Below are 25,264 nucleotides of genomic sequence, written 5' to 3' on the forward strand. Positions count from 1 at the left end.
TCACAGGCTCATATATACAGTAGTTGTTGCAGGGACAATCGCGGTGTAGTCAAGCCAATTGTCTCTAAAAGGGAAGAAATGCTTATGAATTTTGTACAAAGAAATATATTATTCAGAGTGTATTCTGGGCATTTCCAATCAAGCACTAAAAAAATGAAGACATTGGCAACAATTTTTGAAAAATAACTTGGGATGTAAAGGGCTAAAGATATGCAAGCTCGAAAGAAATAACTCTAGCTGCAACGCAGAACATTCATTTACTCACTGCACTGGCAACCTCAGGTACGACAATGCTATATTTTATTTTTGCATACACTTTCCTATAAAAGACGTGAGAATTGTGCTCCTTCAGTATTACACCAGACTCGCTTTGCACTACTAAAGAAATGAAAATTTACTGGTAACGTAAGGAGACCAAGGTGAGCCTTCATTAATTCACAAGCAGGTAGCCTCACGCTCAGTTGCCTCATAAAACAGTATGCTATGGCATCATAGGCCTGCGCACAGGGGGGGCAGGGGGGGCGGCCGCCCCCCCCTAATCACCTAAGAGGGGGGGGGCGCAATATCTGCCTCGTACATTGACCCTTCTAGTCGCCCAAGAGGGGGGGGGGGACACAAAATCTGCCCCATACATTGACTTAGTAGGATGGGGGGGCGCTGCGATGAACCTTTGCCCCCCTTGATGGGGAACCCTCCACACGCCTATGTAGGGCATACTGTTTCAGCACTTCTGCCAAGAAGCTTAGTCGAATAAGGTGGTGACCCATTGTGTGTATCATCTCAAGAAAATGCATGCAGGAGTACAACGAACATGTTTTCCTGTTTTGCTCACACCATACCAACCTAATAATCATAGTTGAATCAATATTCGGAAAACTGATGGTTCAGAATTTCCCTGCACGAGGCTCTACTGCCAAACAAATCAACTCCAACACTTTTCAAATGGGTTGACCGTAGTGTTGACCTCGGCAGGTCAACACTACGGTTGACCTGCCGAGGGCAGGGCGAGACCCCCGTCAAAAATGCAGGGGGAGCCGGCCTCCCAAGCCTACCCTGACTTCAACCGCTTCCATCATAGCTGTGCAAACACCTAGCTGACACCTAATGTGGACTTATTGTAATTCAATACAAGACAAATTAGATTATCATTTTAAAAACTCTGGACATAATTATAATGAAACCAGCATGACGTAATAATACAAAAAAGACAGAAGACACACGAGCACAATCACATTTATTGATCATTACATTTCAAGCATCTACAGTTTATCATGAACAATGATATTTAATACAACAGAAGTTCACTTAGCAGCTCCTCTTTAAATGTAGCTGCCACATGCATGACCATAGCTCAGCAAAAAAGTTGGAGCGCACTCAGACTCACTCAGCAAATATATATTCTGTTCTGAGGGCTCACTCGGACTCACACTCACCAAAATTTTCCTCAACCGGACTCATTGGACTCAAACTCATGAGCGTTTTACTCAGCTGGACTCAGACTCAGACTCACGGCTTGACTTTAGCCTGAGTGAGCCTGAGTGAGTCGACTCAGGAGTCCATAAGCGTAAAACTACCTTTTTTTAGATGTTGGTGTCAATGCTATTTAATGCCAATATCTCACATAATCGGTCCTCTACCATACGCCTTTTGATCTTATACCTTCAAATACAAGCTATCATTAATCCAGTAATCCAGTAAGGACATTTTTATGAAATACCCGACTCACATGAGATATTTTTATCAAGAACTTTCAGTGAAGAGTTTGCAGGGGGAGGTCATGGCACCCCTCCCAATTCACGTCTCTGACCAATAAATATTGACGTGGCGCATGAACGTGAGTGCGTTGACATATGTGCGAATAGATTTGAGTACAAACGTAAGCCGATATAAGGCTGATAGTAATGCTGAAGATGAGTAGATAGGACCATAGGTCGGCAATAAAAGGTGGAGCTCACTCAGACTCACTCAAGAAATATACTTTGCGCTGAGGGCTCACTCAGACTCAGACTCACCAATATTTTCCTCAACCTGACTCACTCGAACTCAGAATCACCAAAAATTTCCTCAACGGGACCCACACGGACTCAAACTCACCCAAATATTCCTCACCCATACTCACTCAGACTCAGATCACGGGCCGATCTGAGTCTGAGTGAGTCGACTCATGAGTGAGTTTGCCGACCTATGTGCATGACACCAACTGCAATAACACATACCACAGTCAATGGGCACACCTTGGAAAACTCTAGTCGTACACAGAGATTAAAATATCATTGGGCTAAGCACTACCACCATGACACGATGTTCTTCCTGTATAAGAAGGAAATATAGTAAACTCCTAACTTCAAGTATTTTTTATACTACTGCCTCAAGTGAACTAGTCATATTTGTACCTACACAATCAAGGCATTTTAGGTCTGAGACCAAGCTAATTGCTACAATAGTGTCATAAGAATATACAGAAGGAAAGGTGGTACAAGCGACAGCTTGTACAGCTTGAACAAGGAACAGTGAACACTCCTGTTTGCCACCTGCTTGTGCTGCCCTTTAGACCATTTATTTTCAAAGTACATGCCTATTTAATTACTCTGTTGTTCTCTTTAGAAGTCACAGCCTGCACTGGTAAAGAAAGCATAGCGAGGGGTGACATAGTTGTTGCCCCTTACTTTGTACAGGCTTAACAGGTCAAAAACAGATGTCCAAAGTCTTCAACTATGACATTGTGAGTTGTGCTTTCCACAACAAAGGCATGCATGTGGTCATCAAAATAGTTTGTCTCACGGTACGAAGTGAAAACAAAATATTTTTGGTCACAAGCCACAATCAACGTCACCTGGGCAAAGTGCAAGGTCATAATCTGCAGCGCTATAAATACAGGTAGCACACAACCGACACTGATTTTTCTTTCGCACACTGTGAGATGTCGCCCTGTGCATATTTTTCACAGGCATGTCAAGCTCCTGCAGTCTGTCTTTCCAAAGATCCGGCAATGAGTTTACGTCTATTCTTACTGTGCCTATGGCAGCCACAGATTCTAACGGCTGGGTTAATGAGTATACATAAGCTTCATCTGATGTCGTCGGCTCAGGGTTCCACAAATGCTCTTAAAGTTACGAGTTTTCCTTGCAATGTACTTGAAAAATTTATGCTTTGCCTCAAAGTGCATACAGGAGAGCCTGCACAAAGGACCGTACAAAAGAAGAAGCCTCGGATAATGAATCATGTAGTGCATTTTTGGTATAACGTTTACATTTGGAAAAGTTTCCCTAAAAGCAGTGTAAAAATCATCGAGTACTTGCAATTGTGCAGCTGCACTACTGCACACATGAGGTGCAAGAACAATGTCAACCAAGGCAGACAGCAAGAGGTACACATTGTATGCATCGTTTCTCTTTGCAACAATATCCCCCACAAATAATGAGAAAAAACGAAAAAAACAATGGCTGATGTGCCAAACACTGATTGATGGGAGGTGGCATTCTTGACTTCTTGTCGCATCCTTGCAAGGGAAATGAACTGAGCCTATAGCTGATCGAGAGCAAGTACATGGCTTGATATAATGTGCCGTACAATATGTTTCATGGCAAAAGGAATCACTCCTTCAAACAGGTCATGCATAACATCTGGTGGAAGGCCTTTTTTCACATCAAATGACCTTAGACAGCTTTCACCATTGACCCCATAAACACTGCTGAGGTTTGAATCTGTTTTAATTAGGTTGATATGTTGAGCATGCATTTCCCTTGTTCTGATTATGAAGTCCTCTTCATGCCACTTCTCAACAATATGTTCTGTCTTTGCCAAACAAAAACGGCAGATAGGCCCTGATGAAAAGCATTCACGAAAATCACCTATCTGATGGCTAGACAACTTATCTCCATCACCGATCAAAAAAATCTCCGCACATATAACGAAGGGATCCTTTAACAAACTCCATCTATCTCAAGTCCAGGGGCGTAGCCAAGGGGGGGGGGGGGTTCAAACCCCCCCCCCCCCCCGAAATTTTTCAGTTTTGCTTGTATGTATATACACGCACACATACAAACGCACGCACGAACATCCATAATGTATGGTTGAACCCCCCCCCCCCCCCCGAAAAAAATTTCTGGCTACGCCCCTGCTCAAGTCCATGAGATTCAAGCAGTGACTGAATAATCTTGTGCAAGGTGAATTTTGCTACAGTGACAGTTTTCACAAGAAGAACAAGATATTTGCTGTCAACTTTTGAGCGAAATTGGGGTGGGAATTTAGAGCTGTCAGATAACTAGCCAGGACTTTATGCTTTTCACGTTTGCTTCCAATTGGATTGTAGAGTTCAAACTCATCAAAGTAAAGTTACGATCTAATCGACACATTACGCGGCAGCGCGACACCAGTCTTAGAGGCCATGCAAACACTCGCGCGACCGAAATCCAATTTCGATTTCGAAGGCCATGCGTTGTTTTGAATTCCGCATTGGCGCTGTGGTTGTGTGGGGCGCGCATGCGCGTTGTGTGCGTTGTATGGTTTGGCGCCTTTTCGTCATGTTTTCGTTCCCGCTCTGCCAGCTGTGCCGCTCTGCCTGGCTCAGCGCCTATTTCGAACCCATGGTATGGTGGCTACCCATGCGTGCGCGTTTTGGAAGTTATGGCAGGATGCGTTTGCCTCGTCGTGCTGAAGGATGGCCAGCGGAAAAAAGTTTCACGGTGCCTACGGCGAACTGATGGATGCTCTCGCTTCCTTAACCAACATACATGACAAGACCTTGGTAAGTTTTAATCAAACTTTCGTTTCTTGCTTAGTTCCGATAAGTCGTGAGATGTACTATATGCATACATAACTGTTCTGGCGCGTACTGCCACTGTGGCGTGCAAAGTGATTCAGGCTCTTTGGTAATCCTTTTTGAAGTTTAGAGACTAGCGAAACCGTTATTGTCATTTTATGTTTGGTTCTGTTGAATCACTTGCAACGTGAATATAGCTGAAGGCAAAACGAAGAAAAAGCTCGCTGCTTTATGAAAGGAACGTCACGCCATACATTTTATGACCGTGTTCTTTCTTTAAGAGTGCGTAATTGTACTTTTGAATTAGCTATTTGATTAGGCTCCAACATATTTTCGCTATTTTTCATAGTTAGGCCGCGGTTTAGGCTAATTCAGTGGCAAACTTTTGTATTCGGAATTTTTCGTTTCAAAAAGTCAGAGTAGTGTATGTGTGTGTGCAAATGAGAGCGCGCATGTTCTTTGATCTCCCTGTACCCCGCATCATAGATGCGTGATAGCTAGGGCTCTGTGTTTTCGGTGTTTATATTTCTTCAAAGTCGGCGGGTGTTTATCGGAGTTTATATTTTTGGCGGAAATTCGGCGCTTATCGGAGGTTATTTCTCGTAAATCTCCAATTCTCCGAAATTCGGAGTTTTTCATTATTCTCAAAACTCCAAAATTTTAGATCAATTCATATCTAAATACTAAAATATCAAAACTCACGAAGCACATTTTATTTTTTCTAAAAGGTTTGAATGCACAAAAACATATATGCACAAGCGAAATACTTCAACACAAAACACCTGCATTTGTGTGTATAACAACCTTAGCTGAAAGCTTATTGTAGAACACGCAAGCATACTTTGCGAAGTTGCTGTCAGTGATCGAAGCGCGCTCCTTTCGATTGACGACTCTCAGCTTTGAAAACGCCCTTTCAATGTTAGCGCGAGAAACAGGAAGTGCCAGAAGACGCAGCGCATTGCGAGAAAGCACTGGCCACTGGACATTTGTGAAGTCAGCTCATGCTTCACATTTGGATTCACAATTTGAACACAGTACCAAAACGATTCTTTGCTGTACTGGAGTTGATCGCACAGGTTGTTCTCGGATGTCTGTCTCCACTTTTCGGCGACAGCAGCGTAGTATTGCGAATGTTTGCGACAGTCATTAAGCGGTCATTCTCGTCAAGGAGGTTGAACAGACTTGTGACATCTGATGCGAAGACCTCGGTTGGATCACGCCATTGACTGATGAGTGCGTGCAAACGAACCCCCAGTGTGGGATAAACTTGGTGTGCCAGGGTACTCTCAAGTTCCTCTGCCTCCTTCCTCTGCTTCAAGTTCCTTAATGATTGAGAGCACGGCACATGAATTGGTCTTCAGAAACCTCATCTTAACAAGCAAGTCGTGTACAGCTTCAGGCGATGAAATAAGACTCTTGAGCTTCTCACACTTCGTTCCCTTGGCTTTGTCGCTTCGCAATAAAGACAAAATGGCGCGCCAGTAGTCCAAAATATCTTCTAGAGCTTCATAAAAAGAGAACCACCTCGACGGACATACGGTTTTAAGCGACTGAAGGACATGCCCATCCATGGCCAAGCACACAAGACCAAACTTAAGGCGCAGCTCCTAAAACGAGTTCAACAGGGCAGGAAAGGGCGCAACAAAATCTTGAACTACGTTAAACGAGCTTGTCCTTATTCCATCCTCCAGAGCGCTGCTGAGTATGTGGCACAGATCTTTGAAGTGAAGCGCCTTGAATTCAGGGTTGGAGAGTTGCAAGTCCTTGTGAAGCTTCTGCATGTAGCAAGCTGAGTCGGAGCACAATACAGCTACGTTGCCTAATACAAGTATACGCGCGGTAAACTTTAAATCGGTCGAACCAGAATATGTATCAATGAGCGCTTAGAACTCTCCCTATGGATAAAGAACGGACAGTATAATAAAAAGTTGGGCAAGTTGGTGTTGGTCTAGGTCATATTGGCCCTTGAAATCCGAGTTTATCGGATAAATCTGAATTGTCAAAATTTTACCGGCGAATGTTTATCGCATTTATTCGGATACAACTGAAAACACTGAGCCTTAGTGATAGCTTATACATGTTATCAGTATGATATCACGGCGCGGCCCAGTGACACAAACAACAAACCATGTTTGATCTTCCGCTGTAACATGTATTCAACTTATTGAGTTTTTGAAGCTTCAGCCAGTCATTGCATGCTGATTTACGCGTTTTCCTGTAATCTTGCACTGATTTTGCAACGTGGGCTACTGAAGTGCACTCGAAGAAAGTTGCTACGTTAACATGTTGATTTAACAGATCCAAATGTATGATGAAGAGCTAGACGACTATGTTGATCTTGAGGAAGGAAGTGACGTCCCAAACAAGGCTAAAATAAAATTGGCGCGGAAACAAGGCCTTCATGTTGATGTGAGTACTGTTGCAGGTTGGCAATATCTTATTTGTTTTCTGCAATTCTAAGCAGAGGTTTTATCACGGTGTAATTTACAATGTGGAATGTTACAAAGAATTGGCATACAATATTTAGCGAGAACAGGATCAAACAAGCAAAATAAAATTTAGGAACTGAGTAAATTGTGGCCGGTGTACTTTTACAATATCCAATGCCAAAAAGCAAATGCCATAAATTTAAGGAAAACCAGACACCAACACAGTGGCTTTTGGCATTCGGTAGAATTGTCTGGCTTCATGTGTGTACATGGACTCACAATGTTAAAGCAATCAACAGCTCCTTTGCTGCAGTAGGCATTCACATCTTAACTCTCTTTTTGTCTTCCCAAATGTCTATTAACCTACTTCGCGTTACCTAATGTTTGCTTTTTGAGGAGTTACAACATAAGTTTCCCTTTTGTAGGGTGCCAGCCCTGCATTGACTTTTGTGCAGAGTGCAGGAGGAGCTGTGGAAATGGCCGAGCAGAGGTATTGTTAGTAGCGAAAGTAAAAATTAAAAAATAAAACTGACAGACATTTAGAGAATCAGTATTTGCTAATTTTAAAGCACTCTGTATGTTATTTTGCAGTGCCGTGACAGAAAACGCACAAAACGTGCAGTCCATCCAGTCGGTGCCACTGGAAAAGGTACAGGATTTTTTAGATTTTGTGCTCCCTTCCTTTGGGCACTACGACGAGGTGCTGAGGAGAAAAATACAAATAAATGATGCTGTGCGCCGTGCCATAGTGGACAAGCTCTTTGCCGCATACATCAAGATCGCATGGTAAGCACTCCATGTATGCTTCTTTTCTTTAGCTATAATTTGGTAGTTTAACTATTCAATGGCTCAACTGTTCATCATGAATGAGCTGTAGGGAACTAAAATTGTATTATAGAAGTTTTAGTGGTTGCCTTTGTTTCTCCTAGTTTGTAACAGCTGTACACTTGTTGGTTGCAACCCTACTGTTGTCAATTGAGAGCCAAAGAAAAGTCTTGAGCATCGTTTGAGCATAACTTTGAAGTTATGAAATGTTCTTGTCGCTGATCTGGCAGTTAAGCAGCTTTGAGGCTGTATAAAATCTGTGGAAGAACATTCAGAAGTGTGCTTGATTGTAAGCTCGAGCGCGCATGGGACCTTACAAAACTGTGATACATGCTCTGCACACAGCAACAAGTGCATGGGAATGTCACATCGATTGTTTGGGTATTGCAGCTTGTATATGCTCTTCAGTGACCCCACCATTGTAGTTGTCCAGCAAAAATTGAGGCAATGTAACGAGTTGAGACTTCAGACTTTTGATGTTAGTGCTTTGTTACGACTTATTTCAGTGGCCGATGAAACACCGGGCTTCTGTTATCTGGGGTTAACTGAGTTTAATAACTATTGGGGTACAGGAATAGGCGAGGCTACATGGAGGTAGGAATGTAGAGAGAAGTGTTCAGAGGCGGAGAAGTGGCCCGCGAGCAAGAGGGCCAGACGAAATTTAATACATCAGCTTGGAGTTCGTAGAGGAGCCCTCAAAGGGGAACTCCAGTGCATTTTCGACCATATTGAGATGGTGCCATTTTCAAATAGTAATAGAAGTTCTGTATCAGCTAGGGTGGTTCATTTTGCTGAGAAGCTCTTCAATAATTTTAAATAGACAATAAAAGATGAGTCAAAACCGAAACAGGGAGCTGCTCCGTGGTGGGTATGCGATGACGTCACGAAATACGCTGCACGCTGCCACGACTAGCCAGGATGTAAACATAGCACACGTGCTTCTCCTATCGCACGAAAAGCAAGCTGGCAATGTCATCCGACGTGGAATCAAGCTGTGCCAGCCTGTCTGAACTTACCAGTGACAAGTTCAATGATGATCACAGCTACTATCTGAGCGTGGAAGCATCGCCTTTTGATTTCGACCCGCCGGCGCATGATGTAGCTGACATCCCCCGCATCGATCTCCTCGTTGCTCAATATTGTGCATGCTTACTGTAAGACCTGATGTCAGCAACGACTAACATGCTGTGCAGCTGACAAAACCGAACAACTGTGCTCGTGTCGTTGTCGCCACGTAGAAGAAAGCACACACTGCATGTGCTGGACGAGGCGGGGCTGGAAAAGAGTAGGCACGTTACGTTGGCATACACAGGGTAGCCCGCGTTTACAAGTGTGATTCCGGAATTGGCTACCATGTTTTAAAATTTGTTTTCTTGAAAACTAAATTACTCACGGTTGTACAATTTGCCACATATCATCAAGGTACCGAAGAGAACATATTTGAAAGTTTTATTGGAACTGGTAAATATCGAAAATTGCCGGATTCCTTTTAAGAGTGACTTCTGAGATATGAAGGTGCTGAAGCACATCACAACCAGCATGTTGGGACCTATGTCATAATGACAACCACCATGTGCATGGATTGCCTACTTAAAGGAGTACTGACACAAAATTTTGAAGGCGAGATAACTTGTGGGATAGATTTGTGTGGACACACATGCATCATCTACAAAATATCAATGGATAATACAGCCTAGAACTATTTAAAATCAATTTCAAAGTATGTGTCATGGCACTGCAAGTGAAACGTGCCTCTGGTTTCCTTGCAAACAACCAACCGCCACCTGCGTCACGAGTTTGTGTTGGCTGCTGTTATCCTTGCGAGCGCTGTCTCTTAGCAGACCTTTTCAATGGAAAGAGGGGGCAGGCTTGCACGGGAGTACAAAGGCTGGTGTCCTTGCCTCGGCAGTGCATTTTTAGGGGGTCACGTATATTTCGTTGAAGCCTTCGTTGAAAAGAGCTGTCAAGGCGGTGCTCACGTGCACGTGGTTTTTTGTCCTCACGTAGCCAACTTATGTTTACACGAAAACCACTCTAGGTCCAATCTCGCTCCGCACTCTCTGAAACGGAAACTGCGACTGGGCGGTATAAAACCCTTCCCAATAATTAACTGCGGTGCGCTCGAGCAAACGAGCTTTGCAGCCGTGATAAGTGGATTATTATCTACTTATTGCAACAGAAAAAAGAAGGTGCAAAATTTTTGTGTTGGTGCTCCTTTAAGATCTGTTTTAGGCAGCTAACAAGAAATATACGGTTATCAGCTTTACAGGCTTACCAAGATGGCTTTAGTGGCAAATAATGCTCACTCATAACAAATTTAAAGAAAATGAGATTTTATTGCAGTTGGCCCCTAGTTGCACAGTGCAAGCAAGCTAGACAATCTGGTTGGATCGTTAGAAGACTGCTGCCTTGAGATTTTGCAATGTTGTGGAGAATTTGAACATAGAAGGTTCACAGTAAAGAGTTTCTTACATTCACTAGCAAGCATTTCATAAGATAATGAAAGTAAATGGTAGCATGACCTAGGTTTGGCCCATGGTAATTTGTTAATTTTATAAATGGGTACCAAGAATATAGCGAGCCACTCGAGAGCATGCACTAAACCAAGGGAACTTTAGGCTCATGTTCACCAAAGTGGAAAAATTTAACAGCATTGGTTGTCAAGTATTTGAGTATATGTATATAAAATACAGTTGAAACTCGACTTATTGAAGTGACGAAGGGGCTCGAATTATTTAATTGAATCAGGAAGTTTTTAAAACTGAGGGAGGGATTTTTCAGTCCTTTGAAATCTGAAATTGCAGCGTAGTGTCACCCAAAACCTACTGTGGCATTTTATTTGCCACTAATACACGTTTTCACATGTGAAAAGTCCGCGAGGGCAGTCCGAGCAGAAATTCGTCCGATGTGAGGGCGATACAGCGAGGAAGACGGCCACATGCAGCTACGCAAAGCTGCCGATATTCAAAGACAGGGAGAACGAATGCATTTAATGTGCGAGCAGGCAGAGCAAGAAAGTTTTATAGAGACTGTTGGTGCCATCTGCTGCATAAATTATTAAATAACAAACGTAACCACCGTGTTCGTGTGGGAGTATTTCTAGAGACAGCAAACGCTATCTGCCTCGCGCACTTTGATACGTAAAAGCTCTGCTGGCTGCAGCGTGCAGCCTTGTCAAAATAAAACTAGTCTGACTACCACGTTACTGATTTGGTTAATGGTCTAAAGGGGTACTCATACAGTAATTTTCAGTTGTCGTTTTCTTTGTGCCAAATGAAAAGCCAAGCCCTCAAGAGCCTAGAAGCCCATCCCGAAGAAATAATTATAGTATGTTTTTAAAAGCTAGTTTTGGTTCCTACTGTACCCGTGCGTGAAAACATGGTGTGAGCTTCTCCTCATGCTCTCGCACAAGATATCATATTTGCATGACCACTTGACCTCATGTGCTAGCACAAGATATCGTGATATTTTCATAACCACTTCATACCGTGGCTTCGTTGGTGGGGCACGAGTGACAATTTCGGGTGTTTCAGTGACACACAAGTGGCCATTTCGGAAATTTCGGTACCCGACATCATCACAGCTAGCCAGACTGCTGCGTATAGTCACCAAAATTAGTACTGTAGCCTGACGCCAAGCTAATGTCGATGCACCATGGGAAACTTGGAAGAATACCTGAAATTGACTGTTTATCCAAACAGTAGTGTCTTCTGAGGGAATATACAATGCTTTCATCATTTTTCCATATTTTTGTTCAATATCTCCCCTCTAAGCCCCAAACTTAATATTGCTGAAGTTTTGCGGAGAAAAGTGGCATTTTGCCAGTGGTTTAGTACAGTGCCATGTCTGTGGGCATTATACTAAATGCGAAAGAGGCAGTGGCCTAGCTTAATAATGCAACATGTATTACACATTGAAGTCTTTACACAAGAAGATCAATCGTAAATAATAATATCTGGGGTCAGGCCCGTAGCCAGGAAATTTTTTCGAGAGAGGCCCACTTGCTGAAACCCTTGACTATTTGAGAAAAACGGCTATTTTCATGATTTATTTTTGATAAAACACGATGTGTCATCAAAATTTCAGGAGCCCCCCCCCCCCCCCCTGGCTACGGGCCTGTCTGGGGTCTTACGTTCCAGAACCACAATATGATTATGAGGGACACTGTAGTGGAGGGCTCCGGAAATTTCGACCACCTGGGGTTCTTTAACGCGCACTGACATCGCTCAGTACACGGGCCTCTACCATTTCGCCTCCACCGAAAAGCGATTGCCGTGGCCGAGATCAAACCAGCGACCTTCGGGAAGATTGATCATTTAAATGCACACTGAAAATAATTTCTATTGCGTAAAGGCCATATAATGCTTTAATAAAGATGCGTACAAGCTGCTCTGACAAACTTGTTTTATAGAAGACTTGTATGAAGCCTTCAATGATTGTTTTTAGCAATAGGGGCTTCTGCGCTAATTCTGTTCATCTGAATGTGTGTCTAGTGTTTTTGTTCTTTTACTGTTTTGTTGTCCTTAGTTTGCTAGCATCTGTAATGCTCATTTATAGAGTTTTTGTAAGATTTGTTTTTCTTCTAAGGCACATTATCTTGGGATTTTTTATGCACAAGAATATAAAGTTTCACATTTATTCAGTTCTCACTGGGGTTATTTCACTGCGTTCAGGCAGCTCTATCGGGTAGCTGCTGAGAGATTGGTCACCGCTCATCCACACCTTGCAGATAGGGTCGGTTGCAGCCTGGTAAGAGCATCGGACATCGCACATTTTTTTTTTCAATTTTTGCAATGCCACAAAGCCTTACCACACTGTGTAGCTGCAGTTACTAGTTGCCATTTTACATTGTGGCTGTAAATTTTTCTGGTCATGTAAGAGCTGAGCATGATGTTGTTCTCCGGTTCTTCTAATGAAGCATGTCTATCCCTAGCTGCTATTTTGGTGCAGATCAGTTATAAGGGGCAATCAAAGTTTGCATTAAAGGGACTGTCTACGGTCCTTCATCACTTTTCTGTTTTGTACCGCAATAGAAAGTGTACCATCTGAAGTGTCCGACCTTGCAGCGGTTTCTCTGGAAAGTGGGTAGAAATTTTTAAAACAGAATTTTTCGATCTGCGTTCGGTCTTCTTTCATTGGCGTGAAACATGCCCACAACACTGGTTGGTGGACGCGATGACGATTGTAGTGCCGGTAAAAATTAAAACCGAAAGCACATGTGATTTCTGTAGGATTACGTTATTTTCGCTGAACACTATTGTAATTAATGGTAACAGGCGTTTTCAGTGCGCTAGCGGTAAATGAAGCCTTATTATACGATTACAGAACACTTGTTTTGCTGTAATCACAGTCTATGCGTTTATTTTAGCACAGCCGCTGCAATCCAAGCCAAGTCGATCAATAATGCGCGCCTTCACAGCGCACCACATGTGAGACCAGAGCACTGCACGGGCCGATTTTTCCGGCCCGGGCCCGGCCCGGAAACGCCATGCTCCGGCCCACCGGAGCCCGGCCCGGTGTTCTTAAATGTGGGCCGTACCCGGCCCGGGCCCGAAAGGTTTGGGACCGGCCCGGCCCGGCCCGTTTCAGCTAGTTATGCCTTGAGAATAAAGGAGGCACTGTCCAAGCTTCGGTTATTGTGAAGATACCTGCCGCACACAAGATATTTTTTTCTAGAGATTGTTTTAGGAATTTCTTTCAGTGTCACGACTTTCACTGGTTAATTACGCCCGTAACACTCTTAAGCAATAATTGGAGGGCAATATAAAATATAATTGGAGTCATAGCTGGCTCTTTCATGTACGCACGCAGTGCTAACCACGCCATGTCATTTTTGCATTTCAAAGAACGACTACAAAATATAGTACCTTCATAAAGTGAAAAAAAAAACAACATGGCAAACATTTTTAGTTTGAGTCTACATCATTTGCATGCGAGCTAGGGCTGTTGAGTGAAAGTAGCAAGTCTCCTGCAAACTTCATCTGTTGCACAATGCAATGAAAAAAAAAAACGTGCTTGAGCTGCTTCTGGCAGGAATACACCAGGCTGGGCAGTGTTACATAAATTAAAGCTGTCATGTTGACTCCTCGACAGGCAACTGCACCCAACGTACTCTACGTTTTCGTGTTCAAAACAAGAAGGTTCTTTGTCCCACCCTTCTTCCCCGAGTCACCGCCACCGCAGTGCCATAGATCTGTCAAAGTGAGGCACACTCGTTAGCGAGTGAGTACCGTCCTCGCTGTTCCCTGAAGATGGCTGTCTCGTCGTCTTCGTGTGACCGCCTTCGATCTTTGAAAATGTAACGCCTTAAAGCAATACCGGACTAAGGGCTTCCAGAACCACTGTCTATTAGAGCGCCGGAGTGAACCAGCCTGCGGCCTCTTTAGTGCTCCCCGTCGAACGCGACGTGTCGGGTGTCCGCAGCGTGATCCCCCGCAGGGACCAGAATGTTTCCCTAGATACAAACGTGCACATCTTATACACACTAATCTAGGCAGTTTACCGTTGCTTTCCTTGCATGGTACCCAAGAACGTCTTTCACTCACTATAATGATGGAAACTTATATTAGACGTTTCTTGAAATTACGTGTAGCATACAGATGGAGCAAAATTGTAGGCGTCTTGTACTGTGCAATTTCTGTGCACGCCAATGCACTCCCTGCAGGTGGTTTAAGTTACCCGGAGCCCTCAACAACGACGTCTCGTATAGCCTGGGTCTCTTCGCGAAGTTAAACCCCACAAAACTACAAAAACAAAGCCAAACAACGTACACACGCAATTATACAGATGCGTATGAGACCCGGGCCTAATACGGGCGTGGCTCAGGCCCGACCCGAGCCCGAAGATCACGGGCCCGAGCCTGGCCCAACCCGATCCAACAACCCCTTACCCGGCCCGGTCCGGCCCGCGGGCCGGACCGGGCCCGGGCTTTCGGGCCGGCCCGGGCCCGTGCAGTGCTCTATGTGAGACATCCTAACAACAATACAGCAGCACAGTACGATCAGCGCAGAGAGCCGCATGGCCTACCGCATGAATTTAAGCAGACGAAATCGAAGATGGCGCCGCAAGCAGCGCCACCAGGCGCCTTTTTGGATGCGTGAGAAAAAAAAAGCAAGAAATTACTCTCTGACGCAACCGAAGGGTGCCTCAAGTGCGTAAAATACAATTTCAAGTTATACATGTTTGTTTTTAAGCAAAATGAGTCTACCTGCGTGGATTTCTTGTCATACCAGTAGATTGAACCACATCGCCGTTGGGTGACGCTAGTGGTCATTCTTTCACGATTTTCAACATCAAATTAAAAATATAATTCCTCTTTTATGGGGAAAAAGCATCCTCGTGGCTTCCGATGCGACGAATGATATTCTCATTTTCACCACAATCAGAAAATTTTTTCCGAGCGGTAGACAGTCCCTTTAAGAATGAAAAAAAAAAAAGGCGTGCCTGCTGGGGCAGTTTTGTGGTGAACGTGTACCATTGTTATGAACGAGAATGCAGAACTTGTGTCTCGTCTGTGGTGGGTACATTTCATTAAGGGTTAAAATGCAAAAGCCATGTGCTCAGATTCAACCTTGATAAAGACCAGCAGATAATGAAGCCAAAGAAGGTATAGGGGGTGTTAACTGTACTGCTTTAAGTGCATTGTGGTAATGCAATATAGTAGATGCGAAGAAAGTAAAGTGGACAAAAGGCAACTTGCCGCTGGCAGGGACCGAACCTGTAGCCTTCGTGTAATGCGCCCCGATGCTCTGCCAATGTAGACAGACGTTAAAAAACACCAGGGGGTCCAAATTAATCTGGACTCCCCACCATTTGGGTGTGCCACATAATAATATTGCGGTTTGGACGCATCAAACTGCAACATTTAGTTTAATTTTCATAAATTTTAGGTGGGAATATGCCCTGCATTATGCCAGCCTGCTTTGCTATTTTTGCAACATCTGTCTGCCAGTCTGCAAGCAATGAGGCATCCACTCGTGCATAAAGTTTTGCTACGTCATTAAGTGACAGTTGACCAAATAATTCTTTGTCTCAGCTTTTCAAGTACAATGATATAGCCTTCACCATTTCAGGAGTGTCATAAGCTGGAGCGCCACCACACATTTACCAGTTTGCCACAGACATTCTTGAAACAAGGACCCTTCAAATGGCAGATCAAATTGCTGTTTATGATTTAACCTGCTTTTTTTTATAGGTGCTGCCATTTTTTTGTTTTGATGCTTTAGGTGGGATCTACGGTAACATGTAGAGAAAAATTTGTATTTATGTTGATACAGAAGTGACGTGCGCTCTCATTTTGGTGAAAATTGCGTGTGGACATTCCAAATTTATGATACGTTTGCCATGAAAATTTCAGAATGCTCATCATAGCGGTACAGTCATACTCAGTCCAGGAAAATGAAGGACGATAGATGGGCTAGCTAGTTGATATGTGATGAACCCAATGTAGCTCAGCAGTGCTTAACAAAAATAGGTAAAAAATGACAAAATACCACTTGAAAGGCGCTAGTGTTCAGATAAACAGTTTATTTCACATATTTTAAACAGTTGGGTGTAATTTTGGTGGATTAACAGTGCGTGACAGCTGCACGTCAGAGTGAGAGGGGGCACATCGACGGCTGTGAGATTAAATGCCTCCCTGGCGATTGCAGGGTGCATGTTTTCCTGTTCTGCTACCTCCCTTTTTCCGCCTCTCATCTGCATCGCACTCAACGGCTTTCACAAAGGCACTGAGGTGTGCCACACCCGTTCGGGCCTTTACCCCAACCAAGAGCATTGTTCGCTGTCGGTGCCGATCATACGGGCTCTAGGAACGATAGTGAAAGCAGAGCCAGTTGAGAGATGCAGGCAACGGCTGGCAAAGTTGGCACTCCCATTGCCAGGGGCGTTAAGCATCACCTCCTCTAGTTCACAGCATGGCCGCTGCACAGAGCAGTTTGTGAAAAACTCATTCAATTCATTCTTTTCCATTAGTTTCTGCCTGAAATGAAGGTTGTGGCTACAGAATGCGGCACCCAATCTTTCAGTATGGCTGAGAATCTAGGGGGCAAAAATTTTGTTCAGTGTTTCTTTCAGCAACATAAAACCGTGCATACTGGGCCCTACATGGTGTCTGGTTCATTAGTTCTGTTCAAGTTTGGTGCTATAATGGTGCCGTCAGCTATATCATTTGTGTAGTTAGTTCCGTGTGTACACCTGCAACACTGATGAATTTTTCAATGATTGTTATTAATGTATGTGTTTAAAACTTTACAGGAATCATGGGTGATGGCCCTGAGGAACAAGTTCCAACAACACAGGAAAAAAGCTACAAAACTGCTCGGAGGAAATGCTAATTCGAAAGAAATGCTGTCTGCCAAAGCAAATGCAGGCACCATCTGAAGAAGTGGCAAACAACAAATTGTGCCGTCTTTTTGTGAGTTGCTTTGAAAAATATTTCTTACATCTTCTGATGGTATCTTGGTGTAGCAGCTGCCGTACCACTGGTGCTGCGCTATTATTTAGTGCTGTGTGGCAGCAGATTTCTTAAATAACTGAAGTGACAAATGCAGGAAAAATAAATTAGTTACATAGTGCAATAAAAGCTCATCAATCTGGATATCATCAGACCGAAAAAAAAATGACCGAATTAACAGAGTGCCATGTTATTGAAAGTATCAAGAAAACAATAAACAAATGCCTGTTACGTTAATACACTTTCATTTTCTGATAAATAAGTACATCCTGTATTTCTTTGCATAAGAGCAGTGTAAAAGCCGCATTAGTCATCCTGTGACTGCATTCACATTGGCACAAGACTCCAGTGTTTAATTAGCCTGAAGTGTGCTCTACACCCCTCCCTTATAACGTACCGCCGCCCCCACCAACACCACCACGTATGTGAGGGTACTTTTTTCTCTGATAAAATGTTTGGCAGCTGATTGTTTGTTCATCGCGACATAGCAATCAAGTTTTATGCCAGCATGAGGACTGCGGCTGAAAGCTCTTGGCATTCAACAGCTTCTGCGTTCTTTGAGTTTTGTGGCTTTGCGCGCGCAATAAAGTCCAAAGCTGCTGAGTGCCGAATTTGCATGCGGAGAATACACTAAAGAATGTTACGTATCATATTCGCAGTGTCACATCGTAGCGTGCGATGTTGTGAATATCACACGTAGCATTCGTAAGGGTATTGCTCCGGGGTCGAGCAATGCGAAATATGAGTCGCACCATGGCGTGCGCTTCGTTTCAATAAAACCGAGGTCCTTGCTCTAACATAAGTGCTGACTTTACCTCAGGCCCATTAAGGGGGGACATGGGTCCTGAAATTTTTTTTTTTAATTCTTTGTCGATTGAGATGAAACTTGCGGAGTTTATGCATATTTGTGTGCAGATTTCAAATATGCAATTATTTTTCTAGTATAACATGTAGTTTTTAAAATATCAAACATTCCATATGCTTTTTGGGAGCCCCAGTTTGCCTAAACTGAGAGAGTTACAAAGTAATTAAGCTCCAGAATGACCTGCAATGAGTACAGAGTGCAAGAAAACAAGAATGGATGTTCTAAACCCATTTGAACAAAAGTTATGGCACGATGAACATTCCAAATTAGTGTACTCCAAGCTGGCATTTCAGCCACAAATATTCAACATGCCACAACTTTTGTTCAAATGGGCTTAGAACATCCATTCTTGTTTTCTTGCACTCTGTACTCATTCCAGGTCATTCTAATGTGCCTAATTACTTTGTAACTCTCTCAGTTTAGGCAAACTGGGGCTCCCAAAATGGCACATGGAATTCAAAAACTACACATTGTACTAGGAAACAAAGTGCATATTTGAAATCAGCACACAAATATACATAAACTCAGCGAGTTTGATTTAAATTGGTAAAGAATTGTAAAAAAAGTTTTCAGGCGCAGTGTCCCCCTTAAACGTCAATGTAGTCAGCCTGCCCAGTAAGAGCACGATTTGCACACAACTACTTTATTTACGAAAACGTGGCAGTCCACCTCGTAATGCTTCACACAAAGCCAAAAAAATGCAGCATAGACAGCTGCTTGCTGTCTGCTTCGCATGAAACAGATTCCCGTGATGCGTGGGACCTGCTGAATTTTTGGATGAGTGATTGTCTGCATTCTTGCAGTTGCACTGCACCATTTCATTTTATTTTTCTTGCATTTCAGGACTGCAGCCATCTTACTACATATGGAGAAACCGTTGAGTCCTTGCGAATTCATAACGAAAGGCTCCAGAATAATGCAGCCTGCCACGATGAAGCAACAGGAAGGCCAAGGTTGTGGGCAACAGCACTGGACAGGCATAAAGAGCTTCGCAGCCTCACCCTGTCGGATGCTCTTTTACTGTTTCCATTTCTTGGAACTGAGGCATTGGTAAGTTCGAGCAAGACCCTTTGCTTTCTTTTTTGTTTGTCTGTTTTAGTGGCTCCTGTGTATCTCAGGCAGTAATTGCAGTGTCATTTTTATCACAGGATAACATGGGTTTAGGCTGCAGTGATGAAATCTGATATGAAAACTGAATGGTACTTCGGGATGAGTACTGGGTCAAACCTTCTCAACAGTGATAAAGGATGTAGACCAGAGCACAACAATCGACTGATACTGCAACGCATTAGTAAAAAACAGAATCATGGTTTAGGAAATAGAGCACCTAGCGTTCATCTAATCACCAAGACGTGCTTCAGTCAGTGCAGCAATGTGGATAAGTCCAAATATTCATACAACTTCATTTGTCTTGTAAATGTGGGATATCTTCAACTCCTTGGAATACTGGCTGATATATTTATTGGCTGTTCATGCAAGGCGAAAACAATGATGCCAAAGAAGCTTTACTGAAATAGCCACCGTGTTCAGGTTCTCCAGTTTACTTTATTGCTATCCTCCTGTCAATAATACCAAGGATGAATCCTCATTTGGCATTAATACTGCCAACTTTGAGGATTGAATATATAATAAGCAAGGAGGAGACCAGGAGCTTGAACGTTTATTTGCAACTGTAAAAATGCAGTCAGTGAATCCAAGCAAATCATGGTTACACGATTATGTATGATAGTTAAATACAATAATTAATAGTGAAATGAAAGTGTATAAGAAATGCTGATGCATGCGCGACCTGAGCCCAGTTCCTATTATTCACCTGCTTGGCGTGTACTACATGTTTGTGTGGTGGATGCAGCTTCCACTTGCAGCATGTTTTCTTTCTGTGCGCTATTTTAAATGCAACGCATTTCTTCGCGAACCACAGGCACTTTGACTGTTTCATCTGCCTATCTATCTACCTACCCCCCTATGTCGTGGTACTCTTGTGATCATGTCTCCTTGGTAGACACTAAAATTGGCATTGGAAGACATGAGTGTATGAAAAGTACGATTCATCGGTAATGACAAGAATAATGTGAGCTCATGGTTCTATGTAACATTGTCACTCATGTTACAACGTAGATGTCACTTTCATTGCAATGAAGTCCACACCGCGTTGTGATGACTGGCATATTTGAGCAATGCTTGACCGTACCTTGCCGAGTCGCAGGAGTACATATGTAATGGTTACGACGCTGTTTAAAAATGGATCGCAGGCACTGCAACCATAATTAGCATTGCCCTGACATGATGCTTCTGCAGCGTCTTTTTCCAAAAGAGCTTGGAGCACTGGTGTCTCTGGTAGAATACTTAAATGCTGTGCAGAATGCCTGGGTTTGATTCTGGCTCAAGCCTTGAATGCCGGCACATGGTTTTCTCTTTAGCACTATCATGTTAACATTTCCAAAGTCTATTCTCACTGTCGCTAGTAAAGACAGTGTATCACCTGTGATACCACAGGCTGTGGTATGCAGGCATGTGCAACATATTGCTGGTGGGAAGAGTTTAATGAGGTACAGTAAAAGCTCGTTAATTCAAACTTGGTTAATTCGAACTTACTGCTAATTTGAACTGACGCCCTGGTCCCGGCACAGCCCTATGTATTTCTATCGGGGAAAACTCCCAATAATTCGAACGCGTTGGTATCTACAACGGTGAATTCAAACTGGGAGCCCTCTGGCTTTCGTTCCTCCTCACAGAAATCGGCCCAGAATGATCACCCAAATTACTCATTACTTTCATCTGTAAAACAAGTGTAGTGATTGATTTATGATTTTATGGTTGCAAATGTCGTCTGTCTGCTGCTACTGCTGTATGGGTGGCATGGCCCAGTCAGGCAGTGTTTGCCTTTAGCCGTGTCCCCTTGGACAATTTCAATATTGTTCTATAAGTAAACTAAGAAAGAAAGACCTTAAATTTTGATTGTGTTAACTGTGCCATGTAAAGAATGTGTTTTGGAGCACAAATAGCTTCGTATATTTTGGCATTAAGGCTCACTGCTCACGTGAATGCAAGTCCCTGCTTGTTTCTGGCATATCACTGACTGATCAATAAATTATGTTGGTTGTTTGAGCATGAACTTAACTTACGAAATTACCTGCCACAAATGTGTAATATCGCCTAATTTGCGGGAAGGAGTCCAGAGGTGGCTTCTCTGGGTTCTCTCCACACGGTGTGGCATGATATCTGTTCAATCTAGTGCTCGCATGCTAATTCGAACTCCGCTTAGTTGGAACAGTTTTATAGTCCCCTTTGAGTTTGAATTAACGTGCTTTTACTGTAGTTGACCAGTCATCACATTATTCGGGACATCAGCTGTGACATCAGAACATTTAACTGGCCAAGTTAGTGCACTTCCATCTTGAACGAATAAACAGTGCGAAAGAACAAGGATGAATGAAAGAAACGACAGACAACGGTGCTAACTCACAACTAAAAGCGTTATTCTGAAATGAACGGAATAAATTAGCAACTGGAGAAGGATTATAAACAATCATCATGCATGCACAAGGTAACAAAAGTAACAAAAGATATCCAAGTGGCTGATTATGCATGAACATGAGGCAAACTATTTCTGAGATATGACACATCTGCCTGTGATAAGGCTACCGAAGGTTGGCTGATGCACTTGTGACCTTCCAGTGACATGTAAAAGGCTTCCATGATTTCTCGCATGTGCTGATCCCTGTGGCGATGCAAAATTTCTGTCCTATCTAAACATGGATTACAAGCACTTTTGCGACAATGAAGAGCCAAATGAGAACCTGTGCCATTTTTAGCTTCTTTTGTTTGTCCTTGTTCTTTGGTGCTGTTCATTCTGTGAATCGTGTCTGTCATATACTCACGGTTTCATATGCTAATTTCGGTATGTGCCACGGTAAAGAGATGACCACGAGAGCGCCCTGGCATACGCGGCTTAATAGATAGATAAACAGAAAGAAGCAGTTAAAGCGCATTTGGTTTGCTGAGAAATGCTTTGCATTTAATAGATATTTGCCTGCTTCCTTGGCCCTCAGTGGCACAGTATGACATTCCCAGAGTTAATTGAACATATGTCCCAAGGGAACTAAAGGATGGCTGCTGCAGTAAATTGTGTGTGTATCTCACCTGTAGCAAGTCCTTTTTTGTGCACATTCATTTTCCTTTCTCTCGCTGCACTGTTTTTGTTCTTATGGTTGTAACAAATAGACCTCAACCCTTGTTCTGTCTGGCATATCAGCTTCAATAAGTGTCATTAGCTGTGCAATTACTTGGAAATATTTTGGGAACGATCTTTCTTATCTTTTTTTGCCAGCTACTTTCAGAGTTTGAACTCTTTTTCCAAAGAAGTGTGGTCCATGAAATGAAGAGTGGCTTCATGATGCTCAGTTACGTTATTCTCAACTTTGGGGAAGCAGATGAAGTGGCAGAAAACTAGAAAGGATCACCCCTCATGCCTCGCTGACCTTATCAGAACAGGCTGTTCTTCTGCATAGTTCTAAGGAATATTTTTTTTTGTTTGGTTCAGCATTATCGACACTAAAAGTTACATTACGCTTAACAGCATTCTTTTTTTTTCTTCAATCATAGGAACAAGCCCTGCTCACACCTTGCCTTGTGGAGAAAGAAGGACTTACTCTACACATTGACGGGGAGCCCGTTTTGAGTGTGCCATCACTTCTTGCAGGAATGGCGTGCCTGTTTGCATCGTTTTGGGTATTTCATGTGGAATACCCAAAAAAAGGCACACAAAATGCTCGCATTCCTTGAGCACGCGTTCCTACACCTTTCACACATGAAGCCGAGTGTCAAAGCTCTGGAACTTATACATTTTTTTTAATGAGTAACATTAATTTAGTTTCACAATTGTAGTTTTGTAGTTTTCTTCAAGTACGTTGTGCAAGCTGGCATTTTGGACTTCTGTGCCTTGAGAAGAGGTGAAAAAAAAAGTATGACAGACAAATGTTAATATTGCATTTTTTTGTGCAAGGTTTTTTTTTTTCTTAAACCTTGGCCATGTGTCACATGTGGAATACGGCGTGCACTTGTACAACCAATGTGTACATTTTTTTATTGCAAACAAGTTCTGTGGTATCCTGCAAGGTGGAGGAAAGATTAAGAAAGGGAAAATAGACAACCACCTGTTTGTAGCATGAAGCCACAAGAAAATTCATGCAGCGTTCTTAGGGAAAAAAAAGCTTCTTCGTTGCTGAAAAATGCGTCCTAGTTCGGGGTTCCGGACCAGGACGAATTTTTCGGCAACGAGGAAGCTTTTCTTTCGGCTAAATCCATATGGATTGCCTTGTGGCTTCGTGCTACGAACGGGTGGTTATCTGTTATCTCTTTCTTAACCTTTCCTCCACCTTGCGGGATTCCACAGAACTCATAGCTTTTTAGTTGCTGAAAAATTTTTCCTGGTCCGGGGTCTGGGACCCCAGAAAAGAACGAATTTTTCGGCAGCTAAAAAGCTTTTCTTTCTGAGAAATCCATATGGATTTCCTTGTCGCTTCAGGCTACAAATGGGTGGTTGTCTATTTTCTCTTTCTTAAAAATTTTTTTATTATTAAACCATGCCTGGCAGCATTTATAAAAATAATTTTCATTTTGTGATGTCAACAATGTGCCCATGGCCTCGCAGGTTGGCTACTTGCTCTAAAATGTTTTATCCACCATTGCAATTTTTAGATGGGCCACCCAGGTCTTGAGTATTCAGTGAGAAAGCCTAGTCACTTTTGAATGTTGTGACATCATGAGTGATAAAATGGTGACTACAGGTATCTTATTTGCATTTGTATTGTTTGTGTATGGTATATGTGGTAGCCATATATTATAGGTTATATTTAAGGTGTCCATGTTTACAAGTTTGTCAGTCTTTTTGTCATGAAACAAATGTGATCAGTTGACCTGTCTCAATATATTTTTAAGGTATCCACGATTTATTTCACTGTGCTAAGTCATGGTGAACAGAATAATTGCAGCCGTGAAAATTGCTGTTAAATTTAGTGGGCAGCACAGATCTCTAGTCATGTGTGAAAGTGCTTTACACATAGTACTGCGCAATTAGCTGTTTCAGTTTATAGAAATGTCATGAATGTGTGATATCGATATCTGATAGGGCCACCTTCTTTTACATTTATATAGGCTTATCATTTACTGGCAGTTAAGGCACTGCTATACAATACCTGCATTTTGCATGTTTCTGTCCGCAGAAGTGCTCACTGCCGGAAATTCAACACTAGACTTGTATTATATATGCTATTGGACATTTACCTACAATAAATATTTTTGTCAATGTTTGGTGTGTGTCTTCTCCAACGGCGCAAGCAGGAACCCTTTCGGAAGTTCTGCATCGCCACTTCTGCTGAAAAGCCCCCCTCCCCCCAAAGCTTTTATTAATGTCTAAATTGTCGAGATACAGTTTTGCAAGAATGCTAGCATGGCTTCAGTTTTCGCGAGACTGTATTTTGGCAATTTAGAAATGGCATAGAAGCTCTAGAGGGAGTTATGCAGCAAAGGTTACTCCCGTTTACTACCGCAAGCACTCCCCAGAGGAGTAAACTAAAGTACCCTAAAAGCACCGAATTCACTCCCAAACTTAAGAAAAAACAAAACAAAAACGTGCTCGCTTAATAACAAAAACTCCCATTTCCCCCCCTAGAAACAACTGCATTACGCCTTAAATGCTCCCTAATAAGAACGATAAAACCCCCCATTGTGCCTCGCAAAATATTTTATTGGTGCACAAAGGGAGTAATACATATGCCCGACGTAAGCCCTATAAATGCCCATCTAAGGGAGTTATATACCACCATTATTACACCGAAAAACCTCCCTAATGAGAACGACATAACCCCCTTTGTCTCTCGTGGAAATATTCTATTCAGACACAAAGGGAGTAACATTTATGCCCAACG

At 42.8% G+C, this 25,264-nt stretch overlaps 1 long non-coding RNA gene across 2 annotated transcripts; it reads left to right on the top strand.

The window, feature by feature from the left end:
- Positions 1–7,902: 7,902 nt before the first annotated feature.
- LOC119396727 (uncharacterized) lies at positions 7,903–24,852 on the top strand. Of its 2 annotated transcripts, none has more exons than XR_007416247.1 (4): positions 7,903–7,977; positions 17,272–17,431; positions 19,179–19,385; positions 22,941–24,852. It is a non-coding gene; the product is annotated as an uncharacterized LOC119396727 (long non-coding RNA). The 2 variants fall into 2 exon arrangements; XR_005184480.2 differs by lacking the exon at positions 7,903–7,977 and adding an exon at positions 12,696–12,765.
- The last annotated feature ends 412 nt before the right edge of the window (positions 24,853–25,264 follow it).

The sequence above is a fragment of the Rhipicephalus sanguineus genome, chromosome 1, assembly GCF_013339695.2.
Source record: "Rhipicephalus sanguineus isolate Rsan-2018 chromosome 1, BIME_Rsan_1.4, whole genome shotgun sequence".
NCBI classification, from domain to species: domain Eukaryota; kingdom Metazoa; phylum Arthropoda; class Arachnida; order Ixodida; family Ixodidae; genus Rhipicephalus; species Rhipicephalus sanguineus.